General features: G+C 30.9%; 2 protein-coding genes across 4 annotated transcripts in view; one reads left to right on the top strand and one right to left on the bottom strand.

Moving 5' to 3' along the window:
* The window catches only part of LOC114349398 (netrin receptor UNC5C), a 1,236,422-nt gene that overhangs the window by 244,456 nt on the left and 977,565 nt on the right, over positions 1–14,401 (bottom strand). The gene's annotated exons all lie outside the window — the stretch shown is intronic.
* The window catches only part of LOC114349409 (EH domain-containing protein 1-like), a 149,861-nt gene continuing 138,027 nt past the window's right edge, over positions 2,568–14,401 (top strand). Inside the window, exon 1 of one of the 2 annotated variants that reach the window (XM_028299780.2) lies at positions 2,568–2,713. The gene's annotated coding sequence lies outside the window, so the exon portion shown is untranslated. The remainder of the gene's footprint in view (positions 2,714–14,401) is intronic. The other variant, XM_050647801.1, reaches the window with a different exon arrangement.

The raw sequence follows: 14,401 nt of genomic DNA, 5'->3' as shown, positions 1-14,401 counted from the left end.
GTAAGAACTGAAGTAGATAATATAATAGACAAAAAATTTAATACACAGTGTAAAAAACCTAATAATCTAATTTACAATAGTAAAAAACTCTATACTTATTATACAAAAAAATTTTCAAATCATAGTTTGTTTAATAGATTTATAAACTTAACAGATACTAAATTCAATAATAGTGAGATAGAACTTTTAGAGAAAGGATATAAACACAACTAGCCTCAACATAATAATCAAAAAAATTTAGATTATTTAGGTGTAGAATGTGAAGTAGCGTTAAACAAAACTGCCAAGAACATAGAAAAAAGCATCATTGCAAAATCTATTACCGATGTATGTAGCGAAACTAATAATTCCTGTTACAAAGAAAACCAAATAGCCGTTTCAATTAAAAATAAATCAATAAAACATGACATAATATTTACAAAAGCAGACAAAGGTAACACTACTATTGCTATCGATAAAAGAGACTATAATAACAAAACAATAGAATTTTTAAATAACCAAAATAGTATAACACTAAACAAAGACCCCACAGAAAAATACCGAAAACAAATTAAACTAGCCATTGAAAATTCAAAATAAATACTAAATAAAACAGAAGAGAAATACCTTAATATTATGAACCCACAACCTCCTAAATTATACTCTTTTATTAAACTACACAAACCTGACCACCCAATAAGGCCTGTAGTTTCTTTTTATACAGCTCCGTCATATAAACTTTCAAAAAAACTGACAGATATTATTACAGAATACACTAAATTTTCACCTAAATTCACCGTAAAAAATACACTAGAACTATTTAATAAAATACAACATTTTCAATTACCCAACAACTCCAGACTAATTTCATTTGACGTAAAAAATCTTTTTCCTAGTGTTCCTCCTACAGAAACTTTTGTTTTAGCTAAACATTTTTTAGACCATAATAGAACAAACCCGATCATTGCATCTGAAATTTGACACCTTCTTGAAATTTGCATAAATCAAGACTATTTTGAATTCCATAATCAAATATACACAAACAACAGTGCAGGACTTATTATGGGTAATCCTCTAAGCCCATTGCTATCAGATATATTTACGAACCAACTTAAAACAACAATTTCTAAATTTAACCAACTTAAAACAACAATTTCTAAACATCCCGTATTTAAACAGTTCTTATATCGGTGAAGATACGTAGATGATATACTAGTATGCTTTACAGGAACTAACAGACAACTTGACCAATTTCTATTATACATTAATTCACTTCATAGTAATATTGAGTTTACAATAGAAACAGAACAGAATAATTCCATAAACTTTCTAGATGTAACGATTACCAGACTACACAACAAACATGAGTTCTCCGTATATCATAAACCTACCCATACTGACACAACCATACACAATTCATCATCCCATCCTACACAACACAAATTAGCAGCCTACCATAGCATGATACATAGACTGACAGAAATTCCCATGACAAAAAATAACTTCGAGATAGAACTAAACATCATTAAACAAATAGCAGTAACAATGGCTATAACGAACAAACAGTTAACAAAATTTTAAACCAAAAACTCCATAAGAAAGCCCTGAAATTAGTGTATCCACCACCACAGAAAGAACCCAGTACCTTCTGCTCTTTAACATATACTGGCAAGATAACAACAAAAATAGCCAGATACATAAAAAAGAAAGGAATAATACCAGCTTCGAGAACTAACAACAACTTATGTAAATACATATATTAAGAACAATAAAAGCCGAAAGAGAAAGCAACTACAGAGTGGTGTGTACAAACTAACTTGTGGTGACTGTCCGAAAACTTACATCGGTCAAACTGGCAGAACCTTTGACAATCGGATAGCAGAACACAAAAGGGTTTTCAGTAATAGAAAAACTGACACTTATACATACGCACATCACCTTCTAGATCATAATAATTCTTTTAATGAACAGTTTCAAATTCTGCATATTCAAAATAAAGGCCTTAAGCTATCTTTATTAGAATCTATGGAAATTAATAAATTGAAAAATACAGATATAATTCTGAATGACCAACTCCAGACAAACAGCTCCCCACTCCTCAACCCCCTCAAGTTAAAGACTTTAAATAGGCAAACCATTGTAAACTAAATCACTTAAGAAAGGCACTCTGCCGAAACAGCTGTAGTCACTTAGTTGTAATAAATTTTGTGGAAGTATAGAAAACAAACGTTTTCAGTGTTTTATGGTTAGATAAAATGAACTTCCATCAAGTAACGGTCGAATCCATCAATTATATGTATAATACTCGTATTTATCAGAGTCGTTTCTGCCTTTACCGTTACATATTTAACACTTAGTTATCTGGGTATATCTTGTGGTAGTTTTGTTACGTTTGATATTAATATGTTTAACCTCATAACACATTTTATAATTTCTTTTAATGTACATACTATCTATATCAGTTTTATGGCGGTTTAGAATGCATTTTTGTCAGTTGGTTTTATCAATTCAGTGATAATGGTATGGTAGATTGTAGTAATATTATGTGACTTGGATCTAGGAAAGAATATAAATATTTAAGTACTTGGCTGAGAGATCGGCCGAGGCATTCTTGGACACTAATGTCTATGACGTACCTATATTTATTTCAGACTAAAAATAGTGAAAATCGACAAAAGGGTGATTTGAAAAATCAGTTCAATCTAAGGGTGTAAGTTACTCTCAATATTCACTGGTATGTATTCAATTTGCTTTACACATAGATCTAACTAAGGTAACTATTTATGCAAAACGTTATAGAACAATAATATCTATTGTATTATTTTGGCTTTAGAATATTTTTAGTTGATGTTTTTTTAATTGTTGAGTATAGTTCGTAATCGGACAAAATTTTTTTCGCTGACCAACTTCTACTTATGAAGATCCTCTCTTGTTTTATTTCTTTAAAACTTCCTCTACAAGCCTTTTTCATTCCTCTTTATTTCTCGTCTGGTTATATTATTTTGGGCTGTCCTTAGTGTATGACCATTTCCTTAGTTTATGCCCGTTTCCTACTTTTAATCGTGACTGTCATTTTCTCTTGTTCTGTTCTTCTCTATAGTTCTGCATTTGTTATTTTATCAGGCCAATATATTTTTAAAATGTTTCTCAACGATTTAGTTATAAAGGTAAATTGTAATTGTAATTTTTTGGTAGTCGTTTCTTTGTGTTTCCAAGATTCTGCGCCTTACAGTAACATATACAGCCATACAATTAATACAGCTCTTTCTCACATTTTCAGCATATCATTTATGTAATTCCTTTTATCTTTTCTGGTTTGCTTTTTAAATGCAATTTGTTGTTTGCATTTTCTTTCTAGCGGTTTTCCTTCTTCGGTTGCTTCCTCTGTAATATTTCTTCATTGATTTTCTTTAAGCATGTATACTTATAAGCAACACTGATGATGGAATTTTTATTCCGAAAACGTTATGTGATGTATCCCGAAAGGATATTTTTTAAAATATACCTTTTATAAAGGATTTTAATAAATATTTTTAAAATTGTCAGAAAAGGTAAACTCATTATTGTTCCGATTACGCATAACTTCAATTTCTAAAGCTCGTTTTCTCCCAATATACTTTTTTTTAAATATTAATCGTGTAAAAGTCCTTTAAACTAGTTATGTTGTCTAAATATCACGTATTACACGTTTTTTGTTTAGATTTGAATTAAGCGTAAAATATTTTCATTTTCATACGTTTGGCGTAAATTGGCCCGACAGCGGGAGGAGCACCTCAGCGAGCAGTTGACAACTTTGTTGACTTATTTTCTCATTTCCTGCCGTGACAGCAGCAGCAGCAGGAACGAGGACGGTGTCTCGGTGGCAGTTCATTAAAAAACGAGCGCGATTATGCAAAATGCTACTATGCGACTCGCAACTTGAATAAGAATTGATGATGTTTTGATTATACCAAAACCTCTATTAAATTCTCTCGGTTTATCCTTGTTTTAGGACAATGAGGAGGAAACAAATGTCTTGTTTATTAACTTTTTTAACAGTTTATTGTTATGTTATCAGATATTTTATTAGTATATATAGCCCAATAAATGACCGTTTTGGAGTGTAATTTCCAGGGGCAACTCCGAATTGCATGAAAATTTGGATTTAGGTTCTACTTACCCTCCACTTCAAAGTTGAATTTGTGCCGTTGGTTGCTTTTACTTGGGGGGTGACATTTACCCCTTCTCGAGGGGTGAAACACGCGTGTTTAAAATAAGGTCGGAAATGGATAAACTGACTTATTTTAAGCACCTTTTGTTCTATAAAGTTTGTTACGTTAGTCAATACTTTTCGAGTTATTCGCGATTTAAAATGTTGATTTTTCGACAAAAAAACTACGTTTTCAGACCGTTTTTCCCAAATAACTCAAAAAGTAAATATTTTATCGAAAAAAATATTTTTGGCAAAAGTATAGCCTACAAAAAAACGAAAAAAATGGTGTACCAGAAAAGTCTACAAATTGAGTAGAAGCAAAGTTGTAGCTCATGAAAAATACATTCTTATTCGTCTAATTCCAAATCGAATAATTCAACGCGAAATCACCGAAGAAAGAAGCGTTTTTCGGGAAAACCTTATTAACATTTTTAAAGTATCGAAAAAGGCTTCATGTTTTTTTTTACAAAAGTTTACAGCATCAAAAATAAACGAGTTACACTGAAATAAAGAGTTGGCCCCTTTTTTTTTGGTAAAAAAAAATCGTGAAAACCTCCCTCTATTTAGCACCCTAAATGAAATTAATCGTTTAGCTTTACCATTTATTTTAACTGTATGTGTATTGTTTATATTATCTGTAAGTTTGATTGGTTTGAAGGGCTTATTTTTGAAAACATTTGGTTTTATAGTAAAATAGAATTTTCTAAAAATTTTTGAAAAATTTCATTTTTTCAAAATAACTTAAAAAGTATTAGTGATAAGAAAAATCTTAAAGAGTAAAAAAATGTAGATTTTGCTATAATAAATATGCTAGTTTTATTTTGTTTCTCCGTAAGACAAAAATTGGTTAAGATATGGCTGTTCAAAATTTGCATACGCTCGTGATTAGTGACCCATTCAAGCTTTCTCAATTATAACCCTTTCAAAAATAAACACTTTAAACCGGTGAGACTGACAGATCATATAAAAAATAGAAAAGTAAGTAAATTATTTGTAAAGCGGTAGCGATTAATTTCATTTGGGGAGCTAAACACGGCGAGGTTTTCATGATGTTTTACAAAAAATAAAAGAGGGCCAATTTTATTTTGAGCGTAACTCGCTTATTTTTAATGCTAAAACTTTTGTTTAAAAATTAAAACAAAGCTTTTTATAAACACTTTAAAAAAGTTTAAATGGGTTTTTCCCGAAAAGTGCTTAATTTTTCGGTGATTTCACCTTGAAATATTCGATTTGGAATTAGACGAATAAGAACGTATTTTTCATGAGCTACAACTTTGTTTTTATTTGATTGGTAGACTTTGCTGATACACCATTTTTTGGGGGTTTTTTTAAGCTACACTTTTGCTAAGAATATTTTTTTCGATAAAATATTTACTTTTTGAGTTATTTGCGAAAAACCGTCTGAAAACGTAGTTTTTTTGTTGAAAAATCAATGTTTGCAATGGCAAATAACTCGAAAAGTAATGACTTAATTAAAAAACTCTATAGAACAAAAGTTGCTTAAAATCAGTCAATTTATCCATTTCCGGTCTTATCTTGAACATATGTTTTTTCACCCCCGAGAAGGGGTGACTGTCACCCCCCAAGTAAAAGCAATCAACGGCACAATTTCAACTTTGAAGTGGAGGGTATGCAGAACCTAAATCCAAATTTTCATGCAATTCGGAGTTGCCCCTGAAAATTACACGGTATCGCCGAATTTCCCGTTCATTTATTGGGCTAATAGCTCAGTTCTTTTACGAGACAAGAGTGTGCGTTATAGGTACCTGTATACACAAGCTATACGCTCTCGAGGAAACTGAAGCTGTTTTCACTTTTCTCCATTCATTTCTCTCTTTGATTGTCCTTCCTACATTTCTAATTTCCATACTCAAGTCTTCTTCCACTGTTGATTCTCTGTGCTTTTATTGCTCTATGTTCTCTTGACCCATCCATTCTTGTATATCGTATTTCATCCATTATCTTGCATTCTTTTCGTTTTCCTTCTTTGGTCCCAGTGTTATTCTCTTAATCTTCCTTTTAAAAATTTTTAGTTGTTCTTCATTATCTTGTTATGGTAAATGTCTCTGAAGCATATACTACTATTGGTCTTATGGTAGTTTTGTAGATTTTCATTTGTGTGTTTCGGCTTATCTTCTTATCTCTAAAACATTTTTTTTCTACGAGCGTGCAAAAATGTCTACTTTTGCGCACGCATTTTAGTTTAGAAAGTTTCACTTTTCCGCACGCGGTTTTTACTTTTCCGCACGCGTGTTAATTTAGATATGTTAATATGGCCTTAAAGTAATTATAATACATGCAATAAACTAATATTTAGATATTATTTACTAATTTATTTCAAATATATCTTATTGTGTTCCTGTTTTAATGAAATTAACGCGATTATTTCATTCATAGGAGATTCTGACCAATATAAAGCTACAGACATGCAAATTAAGGTGATAATTTTTGATAATCTCCCGTCGTTAAGCATATTACGTCAGATGCCCTTCGTTGCTACGAAAAAATACATTCAGTGACATTAATGACAAATGTTTTAAAAATTATAAAAGTGATGACTTTCAACCGTCAAATACATATTTATAACAACTGTGTGTTTAATTTCACTAATTGGTACTTACATATATAAATTACAATAAAATTTTGGTTTTGAACAGTTTTATTCATGAAATAATCGCAACAAATTGCACTCGAACTCTAAAATTAATATAGAATTTTAGAGCTCTTGTGCAATTACTACTGACAATTCGATGAAATAAAATTATTTTGACATAATATTCGAAAGTCAAATCGGTAGACAATAACAGTCGTTTTGAATCATCGTCATGGAAACCAAGATCGTCGTCATGCTAACTAATTATATTGAAAGTTTGGTTTTGACAACCTTGTCAAAGAATTAATTTGTGCATGTATTTTCATATTAATTAAATTAATTGATTAAGATTTGGTAATTTTTTAAAGACTCTTAGAAAAAATATTGTTCCTAACTCTTGCAGAAAGTCTCTTTTCCGCACTCGACTGCTTGCCGAACTCCCGCTTCGCGTCGTTCGGCAAACTGCAGTCGCGTGCGGAAAAGAATGACTTTCTGCACTTGTTAGGAAAAAAACTATTTTATTTCTGTAGAATGCTATTTCCCGCTTGAATTGGTCTTTTCATATCTACAATTTCATTTCTTCTGTTGACTAATACTCCCAAATATTTGAACGTTTCAACCTCTTCGAAGCTGTGTGCGTCTATTGTCCGTTGTATCATGTGTGTTTTCTTTTTCTTGCTTACGTTCATGTATTTTGTTTTAAAATAAAAATGTATACCATTTTTAATTCTTAAAAAAAAATTTTAAACATAAAAATCTTTTAGTAATATTTTTAATATTTTTCAATATTATTAATGTTGCTATTAGTATTGAAAAACTTTATCTTTCAATTGCCAGATGACGCTAGTCACCTAATCCATTCACGCCAGTTGCAGTGTGGGACTAATATATGTCGAAAAATTTACTGGATTAGAGAAAGCAACCTATGCATTCTCTGAAGAGCCTTTAACAAGAGTTGAAATCGTTGATAAGAGTGCTGGTTGCGCTCTCTAATCTAAGTAAAAATTAAGACATTTTTAGCCACGCATTGCAACTGAATAAAAATGGTATACATTTTTATTTTATTTTATAGTAGTATTACTGCGTGGAGTAACTAGGTGCATTTTCCGTTGGAACTTTACCAAGCTGCAGACGGGGATGTGAATTGCATAGTGTAGAATTCCTTCTTTTTGTCTTCACTGCAGCATCCATTTGGCTCGCAAATTGTAGAAGCCTTGGAGGTGTCACCAGGGAAATGTGCCAATAAGTTTTCAATTTAAAAATCTTTTAGTAATATTTTTAATATTTTTCAATATTATAAATGTTGCTATTAGGATTGAAAAACTTTATCTTTTAGTTTGTTTTATTTTAATTTGAATCATTTTTCTTCTGTTTAGTTTGTCAAACGCCTGTTTAAAATCTAGGAAAAGCATATGTGTTTCTCCGTCGTACACGTATGTTTTCTCTATCACTTGTTTTAGATTTTAGAGTATGGGATAGCATCGATCGATTGAACCATAAAACCAAATGAAAACCCATCTTTAAAAGCTATTTACCTTTCCTTTTGTTAACCACCACTTCTTAAGATGCATTAGTCTCTTTTTTCTGGAACACTTGTCCATTATTAATTCCCGACCCAATAAAAAGAAAAACGGTTTACACAAGGAACCTTTTTGAAAGTTTAAAGACCAAATAAATATTTATTACAAATTAAAGCGTCTTGGTCTTTACACACATGATCAAAGTGCGCGTTTCACTAACAAAATTCATTCGAAGATCAAAAGAGACCATCGAATACGTGTTCGCTTATAAATAGGAATATCGGGAAATTCTGGCAATTTTCTGTTGTAAACATTACGTATTAAGTGAGGGAATAGTAAACGAGATTATGATGGGATTTTCAGGAAAAAAGAACATCTGGAGTTTTTATTAATTCATTTATATCTTGTACAGGGAAAGAAAATATCTGCCACATAGGTGTAAAGTATATTTCACAAATTTTCGACTGTTCTTGTAGACATATATGCATCTGTAAAAATATTAGTAGATTTGGACGTTGAGAAGTGACTCAAATTTTTTTGCAGGAATTGCTTGAAAATAACTCAAATAATAATATTTGAGTTATCCTCCTTCTCAAAAAGGTCCGGAACATTGTTTAAATAATCAAAATGTCAAAAAATGAAGGAAAAATTCGATTTTTTTCTTCGTTTTTTGATTATAACTTTAAAAGTATTCATTTCTGAGAAAAGTTGTACTGACATAAAAGTTGCATAATTAAATTTCCTACAATATAGAATTGGTTAAAAATTTAAAAAATAGTTACTCTTGTTGCAAAATAGCAATAATTGCGAAAAAACCGTACAAAACTAGTATTCGCATTTTACGTTTTTCAACCATTTATGCTACACTTGGGACCTTCATATTTCACTCAGAAACTTTATGATACAGTAAAACAATACTGTAAATTTCATTAAGATCGCTTCAATAGATTTTGCAAAATAAATTTTGCAATCCAGCTTTCGCAAAAAAAATTCAATTTTTCAAAATGTTACAGGATTGAAAATAAAGCTGATAGAAAGTTGATTTTTTTTTTGCTTATAGAAGTGTACTGTACCTTTCATTTGCAATTTGCAAAACTAAAATCGATAAACTACCACGGCGTCAGGATTTTTTTTTAAATAAATAATAATTATTGGTGCTACGCGCAGGACAGCGGATAGTTTGCTCTGATTGGGCATTCCACTGACCTTTTATAATGATTAATATTTAATTTTTATTACATTTCGATATAAATAAATAAATTTGTTTATTGCAAAATAAAAACACATACTCTATTCTTTGAAATAACACTTTTTTAGCAAAAACCTTCTTTGTTCACATATTTTAACTTAGAGAATAAAAGTTTATTATTTTTAAAGATGTGCAATTGTTTAAACAATATTTCACAAACCATAATCAAATTAGTTTGATTTTTGTGGAATTAAAATATTAAAATACAACAAAATATAGAGCTAGAAAATAATATATTATATAAAGATTTAAAGAAATTTTGGTGGAAATTAATGTTTATTTAAAAAAATTCCCGATGCCGTCGTATTTAACCAATTTTAATTATACAAATTGCAAATGAAAGGCACAGCATTCTTCTATATTATGTAAAAAAATTCAACTTGCTATCTGCTTTATTTTCAGTCCTGCCACATTTTGAAATAATGATTTTTTTGCAAAACTTGGATTTCAAAATATATTTGGCAAAATCTATTGAACCAATCTTAATGAAATTTACAGTATTGTTTTATTATGTCATAAGTTTTTTTGGGTAAAATATGAAGGTCCTAAGTGTAGCGTAAATGGTTGAAAACCGTAAAATGCGAATACTTTTTTTGCTCAATATTAAAGACAGTTTCATATTAATTCATAATGTTATGAAACGATTTAGATTTTTGAAATATGATTTAGAATTTTAGAACATACGAATGTGCTTCTAATCAGTGAGCTGTGAGAGATTCACATAAGCGTATAATATATTTATCTAATCACAGCTTGTCCTTGGGTTTTTGACCATTCAGAAAAACTGATATCTTACTTTAGCGATCTTCCCAAATCGGTTGCAAATTAATGGTACTGTAATTTATCATAGTAGTACATACTTGGGATTGGAAAGAGTTTGTATATTGACAGCGAAAACGGCGAGACGTGTTTTAGATATAAATTGAGTAGATAGTATTTAATTTGCGCCCTTATTTTAATGCTGAAAAGGTCAAAGGAGGCATTTTGCGACTAGTTCAATCATACTTCAACGTGTGTGTGACGCACTGTGTAGTAGTGAGATAACACTTAAGTCAGTTTCTCAGTGAAACTGAAGAAAAACAGAAAAAGTGTGAATAGTGAAGTAGATGTCGCACAATATAAATCTAGACCATACATTAAAGCGGTCCCTAGATGCTCAATATTTTTGTCAATATATTGCACAATATTTAATATTGTACAATACATTGATCGTCTGTAGATTTCACATTGAACGATTGCGCAACTTTGATTTTTATTGTGCAATATACTAATATTGAAGTGTCTGTAGCCTATATTGCGCAATATTGGTTCAGTCGTGTTTTATCACTCTTGCTGTGAACATCGTGGTGCGGTTAAAAATATGGCCAAATTTAAAAATATGCCAAAAGAAAATAGAACGAAAGTTTATTATAGAGTGGATCGCTGTGTATCGGTCGTTACCGGCTCTGTGGAATGTCAAGACTATAGATTATAGTTAGTAATAATTTAAAAAAAAAATGAACGGTACCATCGATTGCTCCGAAAATATTAAGAATATTATCCAGATGCAGAAAGATTTGAGAATCACTCTGTTCAGTAATTCTTAAATCATTTAATAAATTTTCATGAGTGTGGGTACTTATTTCTTTTTTTTAAACTATTCCTACATCCACCTGCGTTTATTATTCTTCGTCCTTTTTATATATACAAGCCACACAACTCGCTGTCTTTTTCTACATGTTTCGGTCAGGAATCAGTGACAGCACCAGTTTCAGTCGGGAACTAATTCATTGTGCAATAATATTGTATCGTGTGTGTGGGCAACTAATATTATTGTACAATATATTGACGTCAATATTGACTGTTTAGAGGCCGCCTTAGACTAAAGATCTTTCTGAGGGTTGTAAGACTGAAATTCGAGATATTATACAGGGTGTCCCAAAAAGATTGGTCATAAATTATACCACAGATTCTGGGGTCAAAAATAGGTTGATTGAACCTCACTTACCTATATACAATAGTGCACACAAAAAAAGTTACTGCTAAGTTAAAGTAAAGTTGAAGTTACAAAATGAAAATCGATTTTTTTTCATATATCGAAAACTCGCCGAGATTTTTTATTGAAAATAGACATGTGGCATTTTTATGGCAGCAACATCTTAAAAAAAATTAATGTGAAATTTGTACACCCCATAAAAATTTTATGGGGGTTTTGTTCCCTTAAACCCCCAAACTTTTGTGTACGTTCCAATTAAATTATTATTGTGGTACCATTAGTTAAACACAATGTTTCTAAAACTTTTTTGCCTCCTAGTACTTTTTCGATAAGTCAGTGTTTATCGAGATATTTTGAATATTTGTCGAATCCACCACATATTTGTATATGGTTAAGTGCGATTATAGAGACCTGTTAATAATCTGAAAATTTATTTATAATTTACATTTTTAAGGTATATTTTGAAAAAGAAGCTACATCTCGATAAAAGGTGACTTATGAAAAAAAGACTAAGAGGCAAAAGTTTTAAAAACACTGTGTTTAACTAATGGTACCACAATAATAGTTTAATTGGAACGTAAACAAACATTTGGGGGGTTTAAAGGAACAAAATCTCATAAAATTTTTACGTAAATATATTGAAAAAGAAGCCACATCTCGATAAAAACTGGCTTATCGAAAAAATACTAGGAGGCAAAAAAAGTTTTAAAAACGTTGTGTTTAACTAATGGTACCACAATAATGAATTAATTGGAACGTACACAAAAGTTTGGGGGGGTTTAAGGGAACAAAATCACCATAAATTTTGTATGGGGTGGACAAATTTAACTATAATTTTGTTTTAAGATGTTCCTGCTATAAGAATGATACATGCCCATTTTCAATAAAAAATCTCTAATAGTTTTCGATATATTGAAAAAGTCGATTTTCATTTTGTAACTTCAAAGGGCTGTAACTTTTTTTATGAGCACATTTGTACTAAAAAGCACATTTGTAGCACGGAAAAAGAAAGAACATGTTTTTGTAGACAGTGTTAAAAAAATAATGTGTTTGTACTTTTTACGCACGTAAGAAGTTATACTTCTATTATATAATTTCAAAGAAATAAATATACTTAACAGGTTATTTGTATTTTATTTAAATATTAAACTAACTTTCTTACCTACCACTTCTAAAATTTTTTTATTAAAACGATACCAACAATTAAAAAAAAAGAATATGAATCGCGGATTTGAACCCGGGACCTCTCGATCTCCGATCACACGCTCTCCCACTGAGCTATATTCCCTTCGCTTTGACACGTTGCAAGATTTCTCATATATACTGACAAATTTAATAGACCAAGTTAAGTATACAAAAATACTTTAAATATACTATTATTATAAAATATCTTATTTCCGAGGAAGACAAATCCAGAGACACAAAAATTATAATAAATAATATATTTACTAAAAACACTTATATATCCTTTTAGTGACTTATTTGCGCTGACAGCGCTGATACATACATATCTTGAAAGATTAACAACGAACTACAAACTGTCTGTGTGCGCATGCGCGCGGTATTTAAAATTTCACTCTCGATCGTAAAGAAGTATAACTTCAAAAATCAAAGACATAAATTATTTTCAAACTTCCAGGGTGAGTCTCTGGAGAGTTTCCAAACATATTGGGTTTAGGTTCAAAATGGAAGACAATAGAAAAGCCTTGTGGGAGAGAGCTATGTGTCGTCCACAACAAAAAAGAATCGAGTTTTTACGAAACTATAATTATTTTAAAAATAACACGCCTCATTAGTAGACTGTTACGCGATTGACTCTACTATTTTATTTATTTATATCTTTAGGCACTAAGTTTAATTTAAATAAAGGAAGGCTTACTTATATTATTTTATTTACATCACTTATTTATTTTAATAATTACAAATAACACCAACTAACACATCTAATTTATTTACAACTCAAATTTATGATTTAATTAACTAAACATATAACTACGATAACTAATAAATACATTTCACTAAATCCGATCGAATACAATTATGTCACGCGTCGCGGCTCGTTCATTGACTGACTGGCCTGTGATCGGATTCCTGTTCTTAAATACTCTGGCAGCGGTCGCCTCGAATCGCCGTGGAAGATCTGGCCTTTACTCGTAACGCGGAGAAATATCGAGAAGAATTAGGCCGGGTTGTGAGGCGTCACAAGACGAAACGAGGATTTATGCTAAAGGTGGAATGAAACGAATTTGGCAGGACGAGAGTATAAAATACATAAAACATACGAATACTAAGGGAAAGAGAAGGAGGATATTATTGTATTGCATGCCGATGGAAAACATGGCTTTATTGATAAAGCGGATCTTGTGATTTGGCCAAAAACATTCATACGGATATGTTTGTGATATAGATAAAAGAAAAACTACTTCTAAGTTTAGAGGAACCTTCTGTTATCGTTTAAGATAATGCCCCGTAGCATTAGGAAATTTTAAAAAGCAACCAACAAATTCCTTAACATTACATAAAATAAAAGAATGGTTAACGAATGAAAATATAATTTATACTCTGGTTTCAAGTCAGGATTTTCTCGATTTCCTCAAGATGGTAGTAATTCAAGCCGGAATAGTAGACGAGATTATACATAGTTTTCTGACATATTGTGTTAAGACGGCCTCCTTACCATTGTGAATTCAATCCCATCGATTATATTTGCGAAATATGCGAAACTTACTACACTAACTATTTATAGTGAATGTAACGGTTTACAGCGACGCAGCAGTGTTGAAAACATGGCAAGAAACACTGAATACTGCTACCCCGGCAATTTGGGAAAAAAGCAAGTAACCATTAACTCAGTCATCATTTACAATCCAAATGAAGAAAACGACGACAATCA

This window comes from Diabrotica virgifera, chromosome 3, assembly GCF_917563875.1.
Source record: "Diabrotica virgifera virgifera chromosome 3, PGI_DIABVI_V3a".
Taxonomy (NCBI): Eukaryota; Metazoa; Arthropoda; class Insecta; order Coleoptera; family Chrysomelidae; genus Diabrotica; species Diabrotica virgifera.
The sequence above is the reverse complement of the archived record's forward strand: the minus strand, read 5'-3'. Positions and strand labels throughout refer to the sequence as shown.